Source organism: Phyllobates terribilis, unplaced genomic scaffold, assembly GCF_046119375.1.
Source record: "Phyllobates terribilis strain yellow unplaced genomic scaffold, ASM4611937v1 Scaffold_1__5_contigs__length_1240528914, whole genome shotgun sequence".
NCBI classification, from domain to species: Eukaryota; Metazoa; Chordata; class Amphibia; order Anura; family Dendrobatidae; genus Phyllobates; species Phyllobates terribilis.
In genome coordinates, this window is record NW_027362761.1 from 1,067,708,113 (window position 1) to 1,067,723,099 (window position 14,987).

The following is a 14,987-nucleotide window of genomic DNA, read 5'->3' on the forward strand; positions in this document are numbered from 1 at the left end:
GGTCAGTATAGATGGACTAATAGAGAAAGTCCGACACACTGCTAGAAGGCCAAATATTTTTTCAGAGCTAGATGCAGAAAAAAATTATATTCAGTTTGCAACCTGATGGAGGTCAGTATAGATGGATTAATAGAACAAGACCCACACACAGCTAGAAGCCCAATATTTTTTCAGAGGTAGATGCAGAAAAAAATATATTCAGTTTGCAACCTGATGGAGGTCAGTATAGATGGACTAATACAACAAGTCCCACACACAGCTAGAAGCCCAAATATTTTTTCAGAGGTACTGTAGATGCAGATAAAAATTAGTTTTAATTTGCAACCTGATGGAGGTCAGTATAGATGGACTAATACAACAAGTCCCACACACAGCTAGAAGCCCAAATATTTTTTCAGAGGTACTGTAGATGCAGATACAAATTATTTTTAATTTGCAACCTGATGGAGGTCAGTATAGATGGACTAATACAACAAGTCCCACACACAGCTAGAAGCCCAAATATTTTTTCAGAGGTAGATGCAGAAAAAAATATATTCAGTTTGCAACCTGATGGAGGTCAGTATAGATGGACTAATACAACAAGTCCCACACACAGCTAGAAGCCCAAATATTTTTTCAGAGGTACTGTAGATGCAGATACAAATTATTTTTAATTTGCAACCTGATGGAGGTCAGTATAGATGGACTAATACAACAAGTCCCGCACACAGCTAGAAGCCCAAATATTTTTTCAGAGGTACTGTAGATGCAGATAAAAATTATTTTTAATTTGCAACCTGATGGAGGTCAGTATAGATGGACTAATAGAGAAAGTCCGACACACTGCTAGGAGGCCAAATATTTTTTCAGAGCTAGATGCAGAAAAAAATTATATTCAGTTTGCAACCTGATGGAGGTCAGTATAGATGGATTAATAGAACAAGACCCACACACAGCTAGAAGCCCAATATTTTTTCAGAGGTAGATGCAGAAAAAAATATATTCAGTTTGCAACCTGATGGAGGTCAGTATAGATGGACTAATACAACAAGTCCCACACACAGCTAGAAGCCCAAATATTTTTTCAGAGGTACTGTAGATGCAGATACAAATTATTTTTAATTTGCAACCTGATGGAGGTCAGTATAGATGGACTAATACAACAAGTCCCACACACAGCTAGAAGCCCAAATATTTTTTCAGAGGTACTGTAGATGCAGATACAAATTATTTTTAATTTGCAACCTGATGGAGGTCAGTATAGATGGACTAATAGAGAAAGTCCGACACACTGCTAGAATGCCAAATATTTTTTCAGAGCTAGATGCAGAAAAAATTATATTCAGTTTGCAACCTGATGGAGGTCAGTATAGATGGATTAATAGAACAAGACCCACACACAGCTAGAAGCCCAAATATTTTTTCAGAGGTAGATGCAGAAAAAAATATATTCAGTTTGCAACCTGATGGAGGTCAGTATAGATGGACTAATACAACAAGTCCCACACACAGCTAGAAGCCCAAATATTTTTTCAGAGGTACTGTAGATGCAGATAAAAATTAGTTTTAATTTGCAACCTGATGGAGGTCAGTATAGATGGACTAATAGAATGATGCTATGCCCAAAAGATTTTACTTCACTAGGTGCAGTAAAAAAATTGGTATTCTATACACAGGTGGTATATCTTGCAGCACAGATAGGCTACTCCACTGACTAACACACTCTGCAATAGGCCAAAAAGGATTAGCTTTGCTAGATTCAGCCAAATGCTGTGAAAAAAACTTGCACAGCACTGGCACAGACCTGCCTGGCAAAAACTGATAGGAACTGATGTAACCTAGTCCTGAAAAGGACTCCAATTACAATTAGTCTTTACTCCCACAACCTATCTATTTAAGAGCACAGACCTCCCTGATAAAAGTCGTAGGAAATGCTGTAACCTAGTCCTTAAAAGGACTGCAATCACAACTATTCCCTACTCCCAAGCTATCTGTATATTTGTGCGAAAATTGGCTTGAAATTAACAAGGTATAGCGCACACAGCAACAGCGGTGCCGTCTAACACGCAGCTGCAGCAGTGAGAAAATGGTGGCGACGGGGAAAATGGCTTGGTCTTATAGGGCAAGGACATGTGACATACACTGCCAATGACACATGCCCTTGCTTGTGTGAAAAAAAGCACTTCGCTCCGTGTGTGCGCTGCTGATAGGCTGACAGATTGCACCTCCCCACTGCAAATGCGGGAAAGAGAAAAAAAAATGGAGATCTTCATTGTTCCTGCAGAGATCCATCCCCTGCCCCTCCCCCCACCCCGCTGTACACTCAAACTGCGTATTAACATTAATTTTCATCATTACTGAGAAAAAATCCAGTTATGATTTTGGTGCACGAACAGTTATCGAACATAACCTCGAACAGCCGAATTTTTATCAAATTGTTTGTGTTCGCCGAACGGCTCGAACACCGCCCAAAACAGCTCGAATTTGAGATTGGCGAACAGTTCGAGTAGAACAACGCTCATCTCTAAGGAGGAGGCGTCAACTTCCAGGAAGAACTGCTTGTTGCCGTCCGGGCGATGCAGCACCAGGGCGGAAGAGAAGGCCTGTTTTAAGGAAAGAAAGGCCTCCTCTGCTTCGGGCGGCCACTCTTTGGGATTAGTACCCTTACGGGTGAGCGCGGAAATTGGGGCAGTCCGGGAAGAGAAGTGTGGTATGAAGAGGTGGTAGTAGTTGGCGAAGCCCAGGAACCGCTGAATGGCCTTCAACCCCTCCGGTCGAGGCCATTTCTCGATGGCAGACAGTTTCTCTGGATCCATTCGTAGGCCGGTCTGAGAAATAATGTAGCCCAAAAACGGAAGCGAGGTCTGCTCAAAGAGGCACTTCTCGTATTTAGCGAAGAGGTGATTCTGCCTGAGCCTGAGCAGGACCTGACGAACGTCCCTCCGGTGAGTCTGGAGATCCGGAGAGAAGACCAAGATGTCGTCCAGGTACACCACTACGCAGGAGTAGAGAATGTCCCGGAAGATGTCATTGACCAACTCTTGAAAGACGGCAGGAGCATTACAGAGACCAAAGGGCATTACCAGATATTCATAGTGGCCGTCCCGGGTGTTGAATGCCGTCTTCCATTCATCCCCCTGACGGATACGAACCAGGTTGTACGCCCCACGGAGGTCCAGTTTGGTGAAGATTCTAGCCCCCCTCAGACGATCAAATAACTCCGGAATGAGCGGAAGGGGGTACTTATTCTTCACCGTGATCTGGTTAAGGCCTCTATAGTCTATACAGGGACGGAGAGAGCCGTCCTTCTTTTTGACGAAAAAGAAGCCTGCTCCCGCCGGGGAGGTAGATTTCCGGATGAATCCCCTGGCCAGATTCTCCTCAATATATTCGGACATCGACCGGGTCTCAGGAGCGGATAATGGATAAATACGCCCACGGGGAGGAGTAGTACCGGGTAACAGGTCGATAGGGCAGTCGTATGGTCTATGAGGGGGTAGTGTCTCTGCCTCCTTTTTATTAAAGACATCAGCATAAGACCAATAAGGAATCGGAAGTCCAGGTAGATTAGCTGGGGTAGGAGAAGGACGGACGGGATGGACGGGAACCAGACAGGTCTTATGGCAGTCCTGTCCCCAGCGAAGGACTTCTCCGGTCTGCCAGTCAAGCACGGGTGCATGTCTCTGGAGCCAAGGTAAACCTAGCAAGAGGGCGTGAGAGAGTCCAGGCAGAACATGAAAGGAGATACTCTCAGAATGCAGCATTCCCACCTGCAGAGTAATGGATTCGGTGATGAGTTGGATGGGGCGTGGTAAGAGACCCCCATCCACGGCAGCAACAGACAAGGGTACAGCCAGAGGTTTGGTGGGGATGCGGTATTTCTCTACCAGGGACTGTGAAATAAGATTCCCGGCTGCTCCAGAGTCAAGTTGGGCTAGTTCGAAATAACGGTTCTCCCCGCAGACAATTGTGACTGACAGCAGCAGAGATGGAGAGGATTTATTCTTGTCTAGGTCGACCTCTCTGAGCGAACCTAGACACAGGCGTTTCCCGACCTCTCTGGGCAGGCACGGATCCGGTGCTCCTTACTGCCACAGTAGAAGCAGCTCCCCTCGGCACGGCGTAAGTCCTGACGGGTTTTGACCATCTTGGTCTGGTCGACCTGCATAGGCTCAGGAGAGTGTACCTGGGGAGAGACGGAGGGAGTGACGGGTTTCTGAAAAGTAGGAGCTAGACGTGGAAACCTCCTCTCACGGATGACCTCTTTGGCACGCTCCTGGAACCGTAGGTCAATCCGGGTGGCAAGAGTTATTAGGTCATCGAGAGTGGTAGGAATGTCCCGACCGGCAAGTTCATCTTTAATACGGCCGGACAGACCCTCCCAGAAGACGGATACCAGAGCGTCGTTATCCCAGGCCAGCTCCGAGGCAAGGGTACGGAACCGTATGGCATATTGGCCCACGGTGAGACTTCCCTGACGGAGGCGTAGCAGTGATGATGCGGATGAGGTCCTCCGTCCGGGTTCGTCGAAGACTTTCCGGAAAGCCGTGAGAAAGGCAGGCAAGTCGGACACCAGGGGGTCTCCTCTCTCCCATAGAGGATTTAGCCAGGCCAGGGCCTCCCCGGTGAGATGGGACATGATGAAGGCAATTTTGGCCCGGTCGGAGTTAAACTGGTGGGACAGGAGTTCAAAGTGCAGGGTGCACTGATTTATGAAGCCCCGAGCCTGGGCGGAGTCGTCTCCGAAGCGAGGAGGTGCAGAAAGCCGGGGGCCGGGGTAGGATACCATGGTATTAGTGGACAGCGGAGTTGCCGGATTGCGAGTCCTGGCACTGGCGGAGGTTGCTGGCGGAGCAGTCAGAGTGTCCAGGCGAGAATTGACATTCCGCAGGTGACCCAGGATGGACTCCTGTTGGGACCTCTGACGGGACAGTTCATGACACAGGTCCGAGAGCGAGGGAGCTTGGGTGCCACCGGGTTCCATGGCCCGAGCAAACTGTAACGGGTCTGGGAGGCGGAACCTCTGAGCTACTATACAAGGGGGCGGTCCTTGTAAGGGAGCGGGTGGCGACCAGGGAAGACGGGCAGGCAGTCACAGCAGGTGACCGGGACAGTCTCTGAGTGAACGGGCTGGAGGTCACGGCAAGTAACCGGGGCAGTCTCTGGATGAACGGGCAGGAGGTCACGGCAAGTGACCGGGGCAGTCTCTGGATGAACGGGCAGGAGGTCACGGCAAGTGACCGGGGCAGTCTCTGGATGAACGGGCAGGAGGTCACGGCAAGTGACCGGGGCAGTCTCTGGATGAACGGGCAGGAGGTCACGGCAAGTGACCGGGGCAGTCTCTGGGTAAAGGGTTGGTACGACCTGTGGCGGCTGATGGTAGACGTGAGCTCCCAGGTGAGCAGGCGAGAGTCTCTGGATAAACGGGTGGTCACAGCATGTGATGGCGGAGCCTCCAGGAAGACCAACAGACAGGCGGCAGATGAGCGCTCCCAGGTGAGCGGGCAGAAGTCACTGGACAGGCGGGTGGTCACAGCACGTGACGGCAGAGCCTCCAGGTAGGCTAGCAGACAGGCAGCAGATGAGCGCTCCCAGGTGAGCGGGCAGGAGTCACTGGACAGGCAGGTGGTCACTGCACGTGACGGCGGAGCCTCCAGGTAGGCTAGCAGGCAGGTAGCAGATGTCCGCTCCCAGGTGAGCGGGCAAGCTGGTCCATAGACAGACTGACAGGAGTTGGAAGGCAGACCGTCGAACCTCAGGCAAGCAGGCAGGTAGCTGATGTGCGCTCCCAGGTGAGCGGGCAAGCTGGTCCTTAGACAGACTGACAGGAGTTGTAAGGCAGACCGTCGGACCTCAGGCTAGCAGGCAGGTAGCAGAATATCAGGCAGGAATAAGACAGCAAGCTGGCAGGAATCTGGCAGGTATCTGGCAGGTAACTGGCAACGGGACCTGAGGGCTGAAGCAGAGTAGTGAACAGTGCAACAACATTGCTCGGGCACCTCCATTTTGGAGGAGGTGCCTTATATATGGTGAAGTCCTCTGGCCATTGGCCGGGGACTCCTTAGGACGGCGCGCGCGGCCCCTTTAAGAGGGAGGGAGAGCGCGCGCGCCCTAAGCACAGTGGCCGGGAAGGAGCGCGCGCTGCCAGCAGAGCGGGAGGAGGACGCCGGGCACGGAGCAGAGAGGTGAGGGGAACAGCGTCCCTGCCTAGCAGAGGGCAGGGACGCCGGCGCTACATGACCTAGTTGTCAAGCACTTTCCAAGTGATGCTATCGCCTGGAAAGTGCTTGTCAGTTCACATGCGGAAATGCATGCGTTAACGCATGTGAATCCTCATGTGAATCTGCATGTATTCTGCAGGAAAAACGCATGCACAATCTGCATGCGTTTTTTCTGGCAAGGGAGATGCAGAAACGCTGCAGAAATTTTCTGCTTCATTTCTGCATCGTGGGCACATAGCCTTACTTTGACAAAAAAACATACAAAAAACAAGCTGAAATGGAAAAAATGTTAACAAATATTCTTTCCAGGGCAATGACTTGTATATAAAGCCAAAGAAATCCAAAAAAAAAAGTTATGGACCAGAATGAACACTCATATGTCGCTGATGATACCACCTAGCAGCACCTGTCCCTATTGTAAATGCTTCTAACAGCGTTATCTATGGGGAATAGAATAGATTTTACATTTTTTGATCAGCACCAGCAGCACGCAGTATAAGGCAATAATACCTGGCTGGATCGGTGTAATACGCTATTCGTACTGAGACACCTCACCCGTAAATGAATTTCATATAAGACAGTTAATATTCTAGAATATAGAATCTATTTGAATTATTCTTCCCATTATTAAGGAGTGTGTCTCCTATACTGTTATTGCATATGCAGCAATTTCAAGGGCTGCCAAAAATTTGGACACACTCCAATACACATTTGAAGAGACGTAGAAAAATAATAATAAATAAATAAAAACAGAGTAGGATCTTTCTTTAGTATAAAAACCAGACTCGCCAATGTAACCTCAATGTAATCACATTGTTCAGCTCCTGGACCTCCTCCTCCTCTTCCTGTTCGGACTCCATCTCTGAAATGACCACATTAGTCACAAGCTGAAAGCACTGCAGCACTGCTTGGCCAAGCAGCAACAGGCTGTGCTGAAGATAATATGCTTAATGCTTAGGTGACAAACCGCCCACCACTGCAGAGTTGTTGAAAGCTGTAACACAGCAGGCAGATCTGTGGCTCTCACCGCTGAACATACAGCCAGGCATGGTCGTGTGTGACAATGGCCGGAACCTGATGGTGGAGAAATGACAGCCGGAGTAGATACAGTTTCCCTCTATGCCAGTCCTTTCACCGTGCTTTAATAACATGGCTGTGGTGAAATACAACTCTCACCGAGAAGCAGTGTCAGACTGAAGAACATTGGGCCCACCAGAGAATTTGATTCTGGGCCCGCCTTTCTCCCCCACTCAAAAGCCCCATAGCAGCTGCAAAGTTTGCGTTATGAACTCCCCTGATGGAGAAGCCAGAGCCCACCAGAGAATTCTCTGGTGGGCCCGTCCAACCCTGCCGAGAAGCAGCCCTGGCTAAGAAAGGTCTGTGTGAAGGTTCCTGGACACTCTATGGCTGCTTTTTTTTTTACTGTGGACTGCCTCCAGCAATCTATAAGATTGCAATCTATAAGATCCCTTCACTGGCTCCCCATTGCCCAGAGACTCCAGTTCAAAACCCTAACCATGACATGCAAAGCCATCCACAACCTGTCTCCTCTATATATCTGTGACCTAGTCTCCTGGTAAATACCTGCACACAACCTCCGATTCTCACAAGATCTCCTTCTCTACTCCCATCTGATCTCCTCTTCCCATAATCGCATACAAGATTTCTCCTCCTTTTCTTGAACTCTGTACCCCAACATATCAGACTCTCACCTACTGTTGAAAACTTTAAAAGGAAGCTGAAGACCCACTTCTTCTGACAAGCCTACAACCTGCAGTAACCCTCGCTTCACCATACCGCTGCACGACCAGCTGTACCCTCACATACTGTATCCTCACCCATCCCTTATAGACTGTTTGTGCGCCCTCAAGGGCAGGGTCCTCTCTCCTCTTGTACCAGTCGGTGTCCTCTTTTCACATGTAAAACGCAATGGAATAAGTGTTGTTATAATAATAAATAATAATAATTGTACTACTTGTACTCTTGGTCAATTGATGGCACTTTCCTGGTGTCTGCCCCTAAATTGATGTGTTTTGGCAGCTTTTGGTCCTGTTTGAAGGTGTTGTGTATGCATTTCGTTTTGGCCCCCATTGAATCCAATGGCGTTCGGCAATGTTCGGCGAATATTCGACAATTACATTGGCGAACATTGCAAAAACGGCGATTGTAATCTGAAACAAATATTGAAATATTTGCTCATCTCTAATCAGAAACACCCTTAAAAAAATTTATGTGGGCATGGCATGATTGTTACCATTGTTAAGGAGTGGGTCTCCTATGCTGGTAATGCCCATGCACTAAGTGCATGGGCTGAAAAACATTTATATTTACCCATGGGGGATATACATGAACATACTGTATAACATACAGAATCTTAGAGGTAGGCCTCTAAAAATTTTTCCTAAGGACATTATAAACACCCTTACAAAAATATTATGTGGGTGTTGCTGGTGATATGGTGGTGGAGGATGAGGAGAAGGAGGAGGGTGACATAAAATAGAACAATTGCTGAAGCGTATACCCATGTCTGGGTGTGAAGGGGTGCATGGGAATAGACCCCCCAAAAAATAACCACTGGATTTGAGTTTATGTTCGATGCTATCATCTGGTGGTGTTGAGAAGTCTGGCCCAATCCAGAACTTGTTCATTTTGATAAGTCGGTCTGTCAGTATTTTCAGCTGACAGGATGATGCCCTTATCAGTTATATTAGTTATAATGCCCCCGGTGGCACTAAAAACCATCTCTGACAAAACGCTAGCGGCCAGTACCTCCAAGGCGTAGAGAGACAGTTCATGCCATGTGTCCAGCTTGGATACCCAACAGTTGTAAGACACAGAGCGGAATCATGGAGGACGCTGGTACAGTCTCCAAGCTAGTCCTTCAGCATCTTCCAAAACTTTCCCTTCCTTGTCAGAGTACCCCGTGTAACAGGGCCTGGGTCCTGGGAGGGTCTGAGAAAACTGTCCCAGACCTTTGACAGCATTCCCCTGCCTCTGCAGCATCTGGTTTTTGTCTCCCTCGCTTGTACTCCTTGGTTGTCAGATGTGAATTTTTTTTTTTATAATTCTATCTTCAACAAGAGCCTGAACTTAATATCTCCAAAAATGAACACCTTCAGTTTCCTCCCTCTACTAACCTACCTATACCTGACTTTTACTAACCTACCTATATCTGACTTTGCAATTTCCTTTAGGTGATGCCACCATAACTCCCACTCGGCACTCCTGCTGTCTTGGAGTAATATTTGACACACAACTTTCCTTTATTCAACGTGGAAAATCACTCACTCGCTCATGTCACCTACACCTTAAAAACATCTCCAGAATTGGACCTTTTCTCACTTTTGATACTGCAAAAACTCTTACTGTTGCTCTTATTCACTACTGCAACTCTCTTCTAATCAGTCTCCCTCTAAACAAACTGTCTCTTCTCCAATCCCTTCTGAATGCAGCAGCCAGGGTCGTATTTCTATCAAGCCGCTTCACCGACGCCTCTACCCTTTGCCAGTTATTGCACTGGTTAGGTTAAACAATCACTACAGAATACAATACAAACTCATCTCTCTCATCCACCAAGCTGTCCACAGTTCTGCACCGCCCTATATCTCATCCATTTCTCTGTATCACTCCTCCCGTGCCCTCCGTTCTGCGACTGACATCCTCCTTAATCAGAACCTCATAACTCCGTGTCCAAGAATTCTTTCGTGCCGTGCCAGTTTTCTGTAATGCCCAAAATGCATATGACGCGCCCCCTGGGCCATATTCTTTATGGGAATATCCGGAGCCGGATCAGATGGGGGTTGTAGTCTCCGAGTGGCTGTGACCCGGTCCGTGCCCAGGGTGTCAAACTCAGTTGTATGTGGCAGTCCTACAGATGTTACTAAGTTCTTAATGTCGACTACGCCACCCGTTGTGTTGCGGTCACTGTGGCCGCCGCTGCAGCAGGGTCCGCTGAGGCTGGTGGTGCAGGTGCAGCTTTGGTGATATAACCCCCAACGGGTGGGGTATAGCCTCAGGGGGATCAGGTGCAGAGGATGGGAGTTGTGGTGATGCAGTGTAGACGGCAATCAGAGACAGAGTCGGGTTATGCAGTTTAGGATGTTTACTCACTGCTGATGTTCTGGTCACTCCAGCTTCGAGTGACCTCCCGAGCCGTGCTGCGTCCACCAGGTTCTGGATCCAGCCAACTCCCAAATAAGTCCGGAGCGTGACCCTGAGCTCTCCTTCTGTCCTTTCTCTGGCCGTCCCCACTATTGATCCACCCAGGTCCAGCTCCCTCGGGCCTTCTGTTGGGAGACCCTTGGCCTTGGGTTCCCTGACTCTCCTCGTGGTATGCCTTCGTGGTGGATGTGGTGGGTGACCGTGGCAAACGCTGCCCACGGCCTCCGGTCTCTGGCTGGGGTGTGTTTTTGCCCCCACCAGCTTGGGTTCCGGTACCCTGTGCCGACTCTTCACCCGGGGATTTAGTTTGGGGTCTTGGAGTCCTTTTCTTCTGTTTTCCCCTCTGGGTCTCTCTTTCTCCTCTCTCACTCTGGGTCTCTCTTCTCCTCTGCTCGCTGACTTTCTCTCTGCAACTGACCCTGTTCTTAGTTGGTGCCCACCTTATATACACCCTCTATGTGTGAGCTCAGGTGACCAGCACCCAATGAGCTCCTATCTTTACCCAGGCTGCTCCCCCTATCTGCCCCTACACTACTTGGGATGTACCACCCCCCTCCCACTCCAGCCAGGAACAGACTCTGTCGTACCTGCACATTTCTAAGTGGGAGTACCGTCGGTCTGCTCCTCGGAAATGGGATGTGTGTAGTGCATGCAGCCTACCGAGCTCAGTTCCACACTCCATCCTTACCCGGGAGTGGAATATCACACCTCTGGGTTGAGGTGCAATACCCCTGTAGCAGCCGAATCCTCAGGGTGCTACATTCCCCCCTGGTAAATCACAGCACGTCCTCGGGCTGTAAGACAAAAACATCACATAACATACAAAATTTTTCATAAACATATAAAATATATAAAACATTATATATATAAAACTTTCTCGTCGCCTCTGGCTCCTCCTCCGGTCACTGTGCAACGTGTGACCGGGTACAGTGCGACAGTCTTTCTAGAAAAATGGTTTTCCTATAAAACCGGTAGGGGGCGCTTTAGGAAGCGCAACTATGTACAGGGATATGGCCGCTCTCAGTCCTCGGCCAGGTAAGGAGGGAAAGGGAATGGCTGCTCACAGTCCTCAGCCTGTGGGATCAAGGGTAAACGGGTGAACAGTTCACATCAGCTAGTCCCAACGGGGACTATATTTGCAGTAACAGTTTCTTTATACCCCGATCGGGTAACTATTTACAGCACCTGCTCCGCTGTACTCAACAGCGTCTTCCTCCTGCTCCTTCTTTGGGGATCTCAGCTTCAGACCCGTCCGGATCCTCTTGCTCTTCCTCCTCACATCGCAGCTCCTCCTCTGTCAGGCGATGCACATGGAGGGCGTAAGGTCCTTTGGCACACTTGTGCCGGGTAAAGGTGACCTCGTCCCCGATATAAAGGTCACGACCTCTGTGCCCCTCCGGCAGATGGGACTCCACATCTCTGCGCGTGACAAAGACGTCGCCGGGGGTGTTGTTGTCTCTGATGAAGCCCCACCCATGCTGCATATTGAACTTAATTACAGTCCCGGTGGTGCGGGGACTGTGCGCTGCACGGGGATCCCTCCTGGTTCGGCTCTTCTGCTCGGCGCTCCTTATTTGGGCCTGTTGTTCCCGGACCCGCCTCTCTCTCCGCTCCCTCGCAAACTCCTCGAGCTGTTGGCGGCAGCACTCAGCACGCTCCGCTGCAGCTGCCCTGGTTTCCTGAGTGAACCCCATTAGATCTTCTCCGGTGGGGTCCCACTCAAACTGCGCTTCCGCTAGCGGGGGCGAGATCCTTATTACGGGCTTCGGAGCCGGAATCAGGGGTTCATCCAGGGGTCTTAGTCTCTGCTGCCGTCCCAGCTCATGGTATTCTTCGGGCCAGATGAAGGGCCGCCCGTCCGGCCATGTGAGCTGGCTGAACAAGTCCTCCCCCAGGTGTGGCACCCTTGGTTTTACGGGTGCGGGCGCGGTGGTGGTGGCGCCCGGGTTGCCCAGGCCTTGCGGCCAGGCCTGGGGCACCTGGAAGGTGAAGGGCACCGTTAGGACGGCGGCGCCCTGGGCTACCTGGCCTTGCGACCAGGCCGGAGGCTCCGCGGAGGTAGGGGGCGCTGTTGGTGATGCGACGCCCGGGAATTCTAGGCCCTGCGACCAGGCTGGTGGTACTTCCTGCTTGGTCACGCTCGGGGTCGAGGCGTGTGACGTCACAGGGGTCGCGGCGGCGGCTTCCGGTTGGGGCCTAGTCTGCGTCGGTGACATGGCGTTTTCGGGCACAGCAGGGGGACTTTCGGGCTCTGCGACGGGGAGCTGGGGCAGGTAAGCGGTGTCACGGCTTGGGGTATAGGCGTCCCCTTTACCTGCCTCCATGCGTTCGGCTCCCTCCTCGGCGCCGTCTCCGGCCTTCAGTCCTCCCGCGCCATCCTCAGAGGCGGTCTGCTTCCTCATCTCGGCTGGCGTGCTCCGGGTCTTGGTTTGCTGGGCCATCTCCCGGCTCCACTCCGCCAATGTCTCTCGCTGTACCCGGGCCATCCTCCGTGCGAGGCCCTCCAGGGCAGTCTGTGCACACTCCCGGTCTCGGGGGAGCTGTGCAAGGACCTCCACTAGGCCTAGTGGGGTCGTGGTGTCCAGCAGGCTCCTGACCAACGGGTCGGTGCTGCTCTGCTCTTCTTCCAGCAGGCTCCTGGCCAGCGGGCCGGTGCTGCTCTGCTCTCTGGACATCTCCGGGTGAGCTTCTCTGCTACTCCTCTCCAGACTTCTTGCCTCCGGGTGCGCTCGCTCCAGACTGCTCCAGGCGGCACCCATCTTCGTTCTTTTCTTTCGTCTCCTCCCACTTCGAGGGCGGTCCCGGGGCCACTGGGTGACTGTCAGCTCCAGTGGCGGTTCTTTCACGCTGACAGACACCTCTAGCATCACAGTCTCTGTTGGTGGGGGCGGTTTCCACTTTTGGCGCCATTTTCGGTCCTGGCCCACGATGGGAGGCGGCCTCTTGCCACCCTCTGGCACGCCCATAATGGCGTCCGCTCTGACAAGGCGGGAAACCTTTGGAAATGGCGGGAATCGTCTCCCAGTGGCGGGAAACTCTGCAGATGGCGGGAAAAAGCTGTTAATGGCGGACACCCGGCGGGAATCGACTGGTGATGGGGTCCGATGGCGGGGACCCTCCGGAACCGGCAGGAGACTTCTTTTTGAGGTAAACTCGCACTTTTCTTCAGGCACGCAGTACCCGGGTGTTGCGGGCACGTAATCCTGCCGACTACGCCAAAGTTGACGCGCCCCCTGGGCCATATTCTTTATGGGAATATCCGGAGCCGGATCAGATGGGGGTTGTAGTCTCCGAGTGGCTGTGACCCGGTCCGTGCCCAGGGTGTCAAACTCAGTTGTATGTGGCAGTCCTACAGATGTTACTAAGTTCTTAATGTCGACTACGCCACCCGTTGTGTTGCGGTCACTGTGGCCGCCGCTGCAGCAGGGTCCGCTGAGGCTGGTGGTGCAGGTGCAGCTTTGGTGATATAACCCCCAACGGGTGGGGTATAGCCTCAGGGGGATCAGGTGCAGAGGATGGGAGTTGTGGTGATGCAGTGTAGACGGCAATCAGAGACAGAGTCGGGTTATGCAGTTTAGGATGTTTACTCACTGCTGATGTTCTGGTCACTCCAGCTTCGAGTGACCTCCCGAGCCGTGCTGCGTCCACCAGGTTCTGGATCCAGCCAACTCCCAAATAAGTCCGGAGCGTGACCCTGAGCTCTCCTTCTGTCCTTTCTCTGGCCGTCCCCACTATTGATCCACCCAGGTCCAGCTCCCTCGGGCCTTCTGTTGGGAGACCCTTGGCCTTGGGTTCCCTGACTCTCCTCGTGGTATGCCTTCGTGGTGGATGTGGTGGGTGACCGTGGCAAACGCTGCCCACGGCCTCCGGTCTCTGGCTGGGGTGTGTTTTTGCCCCCACCAGCTTGGGTTCCGGTACCCTGTGCCGACTCTTCACCCGGGGATTTAGTTTGGGGTCTTGGAGTCCTTTTCTTCTGTTTTCCCCTCTGGGTCTCTCTTTCTCCTCTCTCACTCTGGGTCTCTCTTCTCCTCTGCTCGCTGACTTTCTCTCTGCAACTGACCCTGTTCTTAGTTGGTGCCCACCTTATATACACCCTCTATGTGTGAGCTCAGGTGACCAGCACCCAATGAGCTCCTATCTTTACCCAGGCTGCTCCCCCTATCTGCCCCTACACTACTTGGGATGTACCACCCCCCTCCCACTCCAGCCAGGAACAGACTCTGTCGTACCTGCACATTTCTAAGTGGGAGTACCGTCGGTCTGCTCCTCGGAAATGGGATGTGTGTAGTGCATGCAGCCTACCGAGCTCAGTTCCACACTCCATCCTTACCCGGGAGTGGAATATCACACCTCTGGGTTGAGGTGCAATACCCCTGTAGCAGCCGAATCCTCAGGGTGCTACACATACAACGCGATGGTCACGGTAAAGGCAGTGGAACATAAAGTCAGCTACATTTGCCAGACTGCCAACAGCCAAGACTTCCCTTTTCTCACCAAAGGACGATTGTCCATGTTCTCTTCCTCCTCCTCCTCATTATCACCCAATCCGCGTTGAGATGAGATGAGGCTGGGCTGAATAGCATCACCCTGAATAGTTCCTTGCTTCGCGAGCAATGCCTCTTC